Below are 6,052 nucleotides of genomic sequence, written 5' to 3'. Positions count from 1 at the left end.
AGCATAACTTAAGTCAAAGTATACGATGTTCATTGCTCTCACCATGTCTACAAAGTAGTCATATCATTGCAGAATATCATTAGGTTGGTCAGCCATTACTTCCCCTTGGTGAATCCTTGCTGACTGCTCCCAGTCACCTTGTTCTTCATGTGCCTGGAAGTAATTTCCAGGATGAGTTGTTGCTGAGGTGTGGCTGACCAGGTGTTTCTTCCTGCCTTTTTTGAAGACACAAATGACATTTGCTTTCTTCCAGTCCTTGGACACCTCTTCCAGTTGCCATGATTGTTCAAGGTTTGGAGTGGCCTCAAATTTTATCAGACAGCTCCTTCAGCACTCATTCCATCAGAGTCCATAGACTTGTGTAGGTGTGTTTTAAAGGCTTTTCAAAGACTTCTAAGTGAAACACTCTTGTGCTTTTGGTCCCATCTCGTGTAAAGAAGAAGATAGAGAATAAGCTTGTCACAACCACTTCTACTTCTGAAATATTGTGGAAGTCAGGAGGCAAAAGCAGAAATGAGATGGTATTAAGAAGTGTGATCATTTAAGAATTCTTCCCAGGCTCTTCAGGAGACCTAAGAAAAGGTGACCTCAACCCAGTCCTAAAAATGACAATTATAAGCCTGGCAGCTTTACTACTCAAGCTATCTACTGAAGCATAATAAACATGTTCTTCAGTGAGTTCTCCATGTAGTCCTTCCATTTCTATGTTTTTTCTTGAGAGCTTGCCCAGTTTTCCTCTTACCCACTGCCCTGTTGATTTCTTGTTCCCACAATCCCTCAGTCAAGACCTGTCAAAGATGTTCCCAATTATGTAGCAGGTATGTGGAAAGTAGGATAAAGACAACTATCCCTTTTGCTGAGAGGGAGGAGGAGCTGTACAACAAGCACTCTTTGAATTCAAAGCATAATCCCTCTTCTTAAGCAAAATATCCTGCTTCAAGGGAATAAAATCACTTGATGGCTCTGACAGACAGATGAAATAGTAATTTTTTTTAGCTGTGGTAGATATATGATCTCAGGTCAGGGGTGTTATAATCTTCCCATTGTCTAATGTAGTTATTAAAGGCAGTTATTAAACCTATAACCCCCTCCATGCTGAAACTGAATATACTTTGGGTGCTGAAATGCAACATAGCCAGTGGCAACAGAAAATAGAAACCTAATTTCTAAGTGAATGAAGCTATGTTACCTACATGGTAGTGGGCTGAGGAAAGGTGAGGCCAGTTCAGCTAAATAGGGAGAAAAATAATTAATCTAATTTATATTTTTCCCCTACTTGTGGTGGAGAAAATAGAGGGATATGAGCATTTCAGTGAAGAGAACTAAGATCTTCCCTGGACTTCTCACTGATTTTAATAGCCATGATGTTGTGAGAACTACACATGCATTCAGATCCAAAAAGAGCCAAAGCAAGCTGTTTTTTGAAGTGAGAAATGATACATATTCTTATCCTTAAACGGGTGTTAAAAGGCAAAATTTACAAAGCATTGATCGACAGCTTACTTCACACAGCAAGAAATGCTCTCTTCAGGCTTCAGTCTGATTTTTTTAGTAGTTGGTTGTTGGTTTTTTATTTATTTTAAATGTACTTTTTCTAGGAATAGCAAGAAAGACAGAAAGTTGAGATGACCAGACTTGTTAAGGTTGAAAGTTCATGAGTTAGATTTTATAAAGCTAACTGTGCAGTTTGCATTTTCCTAACTCCTCCAGGAGCTTTTTATGGCAGTTTACAGCCCAGGTTCTGTGAGGGAATACGCGATTCTCCCAAAAATCAAGCTTTACAAGGAGTGTTCTTTCTGCCCTCTCGTGGCCACGGGTCAGTTTTGCAACAACGAGAATACCAGAGTTGCATTGCGTTTCGATAATCCCGAACGTCTTGTTTTTTCTTTAGAGACCAGACATAAAGCTTAGTATCTCTGAGTCAGTTATTTTCTGCATAAAATATGTTTATGTATATTTGAGTATGAGTTGACTATTTAGATTATCAAATTAATTAAATATAATTACACCAAGAATAAATTATTCACTGTCAGGATAATACTAACAAATGGGAAATTTTTCTGTTGCACGTTGGAAAACTGGGGAAAGACCCCTTTACTTTATACATTGCCTGCACAGCTTTTCCTATGTGTTCCTTTTCACAGTCAGCCCATTACTGTATCCCCATCTCTGTGATTTCTGGGGTAACTAGGAAAATCACTGCTGCACATGTTGTGCCAGTGCCAAACTGTGCACCATCTGCACTTAGCAGCAGAGGGAAATAAGATCCAGAAAGAAATTATCACTAGTTATACATTTGAGAAGGGGGTGGGCTCTGCAATCCTCTAGGCTACCCCTGAGGATTCATAAAATCATATGCAGTATAAATGTGTGCAAGAATACATTTGTTAGGAAATGTCTTGAAATACGGAACTGCTAGAAGCATGTGGTGGTGGCTGAGCTGGCACAGGAAGTACCTTCTGACAACTGTCTGCTCTTTTCCCCTGCCCTGCTCTTTCTAGACTGACACATCAAGAGCCATTCAGAATCACCTGTGTTCACATTTCTCTAAAGATTCCATAAGCCGTATGTGATGCCAGTATAACGACACTATAGGTACCCTGGAGTACCTCCACTGGTATTTAATTTCCTCACAGGAATCTAAATTAAACTTCTGACTTTTCTTTTATGGCTGCCAAAAGAAATCAGCTGCTGAATTAGGCTGTACCATTTCATTGGAAATGCCTCTCAAGGGAGGGGCAAACCTGCAGCTCTCAGAATTGATGATGATCTCTAAAGGCAAACAGGTACTTAGTCAAAGTGGTAACCACACTCAAAGACAAGCTTGGCACTCAACATATGTTTTTAGGTTTTCCTTGAGCCTCTCCCTTCAGCAGCAGAATTCAAAGAAAGTTTGTCTCTGTTTTTTTACAAATAAATTTCTTCATATTGGTCATATAGTTAATTCCAAACATTTTATTACCCCTAGATGTAGATGTATTTTATGTACCCACAGAGTTAAGCAACTGATTTAAAAAAGTTCCTCTCTGTTCTACTTCACTAAGTCATCCAAATAGGAAGTGCTCCAGGTGCCAGAGCAGAGATTCTCCTACAGCCCATGGTGAAGACCATGGTAAGGCAGGCTGTCCCCCTGCAGCCCATGGAGGTTAACAATGGAGCAGAGATCCATTTGCAGCCCACAAAGGACCCCAAGCCAGAGCAGGTGGATACCCAAAGGAGACTGTGACCCATGTGGGAAGCCTGTGCTGGAGCAGGATCCTGGCAAGGACCTTTTGCCCCATGGAGTCCATGCTGGAGCAGGTTGGCTGGCAGGACATGTGACCTCGTAGGGGACCCATGCTGGACCAGTCTGTTCCTAAAGGACTGCACCCCATGAAAGGGACCCACACTGGGACCATTTGTGAAGATCTGCAGCCTGTGGGAAGAATTCATACTGGAGAAGTACATGGAGGACTATCTCCCATGAGCGAGACCCCACACTGGAGCAGAGGAGGAGTGTGAGGAGTCCTACCCCTGAGGAGGAAGTAATGGCAGAGACAACATGTGATTAACTGACCACAGCCTCTATTCCCCATCCCCTGTGCTGCTGGGGAAGAGGAGGTAGAGAATCTGAGAGTGATCTCCCTGTGCTTATCTTCATCCGTAGCTTTTTTTAATATTTTTTTCTTACCTGTCTGACTGAAGAGGGAAGTGATAGAGTGACTTTGGTAGGCACCTTGTGTGCCCACCCTGAGTCAACTCACTACAAGCATCACCACAAATTGTAATTCTATTTGTTTTCAACTGAAAAATTTAGTACAAAGCTCCTCAGAGATATAAGAGGCACTTTGAACATCAGCGGTGTAAACTAGTTTAATGTTTTCATTTATGTGAGCTAGGGTGGCTTTAGGAACTCAGGATTGAAACCAAAGCATAGTTTTGAGTTAGAATACTCTTAATAGTTGCCTCTGGTTTTGAATCACTTTTCATCTATCACTTGTTGCCAATATATGCACAAATGTGGTATTTGCAAAGACAGATACATGACTTAGTGTGCCCTACAATATATGTATTGCATTGTTACACATTTGTGCATCTGTGCTATGGTATGCAGCATGGGGAGTTTAGCTCTCGTTTCTATTATTTAGACATTCAGTTCATTGTGGCTGAGGTATCAAATATCTGTGAGGAGAAAGAAGAATAAATGTTTTGCAGTAGGTAAAATGTGAAGCTGCAATTGAAAGGACTGAAAGTATACTTCATTTGGTTATTGGCTATCATTAGCTCTCTATATAAGATCAACCTTCTGGGTCCATTTGAATTTCAGAAATTCTGAGAGAAGTTAAAGAGGGAAGTTTCTGGTACAAGTTTTGCTTTCAACTTTGTTGAACTATAAACTGACTTTTATGGTTCTGTTTGTTTTCTGGCTTGTGCCAGGACTTTCCAATGTGCTGTAAGAGAGAAAGTAGCTGGACATCATTCTGTATGGTAATTGATAGGTGTTCCAGAAATCGTTATGCGCATCAGAGATAATATAAATATACTGAGTGCAAACACTTCAAAACCAGAACAGGTGTCCTAAATATGACAAAATAAGGGTAAATAGCTAAGTAGTCAGCAAGTTCCAGAAGATGGGAACAGTTATAGGCTTCTACCTACCTGCACCATTACTGTGATTGACTAGGAAACCTTCTGCTGTTGCAAGTGACCTACACTTGGTGAGAACTTCGGATCAAAGTTATAAAAGTATATATGGAAATAGACATAAAGATTCCTTTTTGAAGTAACAGTTTTGTCTTAGCCTTGCATCTCCCTAGCTTGAAGAATCATAGGATCACCAAAAAAAATAATTTGGGTCACCAAAAAAAATGTTTGGGTCATCAAAAAAAGGTTTGGATTGAAAGGGTCCTCTTGAGGTCATGTGGTCCAACCTACTGTTGAAAGCAGGGTCTTAACAGAAATAACTATCTACTGAGGTGCTGCTGTGTGAGACAAAGAAGTAGTTGGTTGCCTCTGAAAATCTGAGATGTAGCAAAATGTATTTTCCTGTGCAAGATTTTTCTGACCTATGTCTGTCTTAATCACCTGACTCCTTTTCTAGGAGCTGAAAAAACCAGAAACATCTTTCTGGTTTTCCTTTCCCTTTATGCACTATCAGCAGGTTGGAGAATCATCATGAAGGAATGGAATGATCTTGAATAGCATTTAATACCTTCTGCTTTTTTAAAAAACCCCTTATAACCATACACTTTTCTTACATTACTAGTACAATGGTAGTCTAAAAAGGTATCTGAGTTTTCTGAAAGCCTATCTAGGATATTTCTTCTACCAGTTAACTCTAGGGCTTCAAGTGGATAATCTGGATGAGAACTGTAAGGGAAACTCATTTTTTGATGTTTTTCACCAAAATTTTAATTGTATACAGTTCTGAGTAAGGCCATAGGACTGACCTTCTGGCTAATCACTGCTTAGAATCCATGTGCATAGATATGAAAAGGAGAAAAAAATTGCTTTACACTATGCATTTTTCTTGAGATAAAATACACGTAAGGATACCTTAAGCCTCTCTTTTCTTTCCTAATGGCAAAGATTTTTCTCATTCATATTATGAGCTATGAAAGATCTGAGTGGCACTAACAAATCATATATCTATGGTTGTCCATGCACCTGTGCTAGATACACTTTAGTGGGTGTCAGTAATGAAAACATTTCCAGTTCCTGCTAATGGGTGCTCTTAAACTTGGGGCAATTTTTAAAATGTCTTGATTAGTGTTTGGAAACTTCTAGTGGTCTGTGATGACTAAGACTAGCCCAGGTGTCATATTTTGAAGAAAATGTTAAAAGGCAATTGCAAAAACAGTTGAAGTGAATCTGAGACTGACAGATTCCAAATGCCAGATTCCCTAGCCTGGCTCCTTCTGAGGGTAAACCAAAAGTGTCACTTTACATTCCACTAAATCTGTCCAAATGATATCTTGAAATCAACCACATGGTGAGCCCTTGGACTTATAAATTAATCAGTCTGTCAGATTGTCAACTGTCCTCTCTATAAACTTAAGTCAGAATCTATAAT

Source organism: Acanthisitta chloris, unplaced genomic scaffold (assembly GCF_000695815.1).
Source record: "Acanthisitta chloris isolate BGI_N310 unplaced genomic scaffold, ASM69581v1 scaffold11831, whole genome shotgun sequence".
NCBI classification, from domain to species: domain Eukaryota; kingdom Metazoa; phylum Chordata; class Aves; order Passeriformes; family Acanthisittidae; genus Acanthisitta; species Acanthisitta chloris.
Note: the sequence above shows the minus strand (reverse complement) of the source record.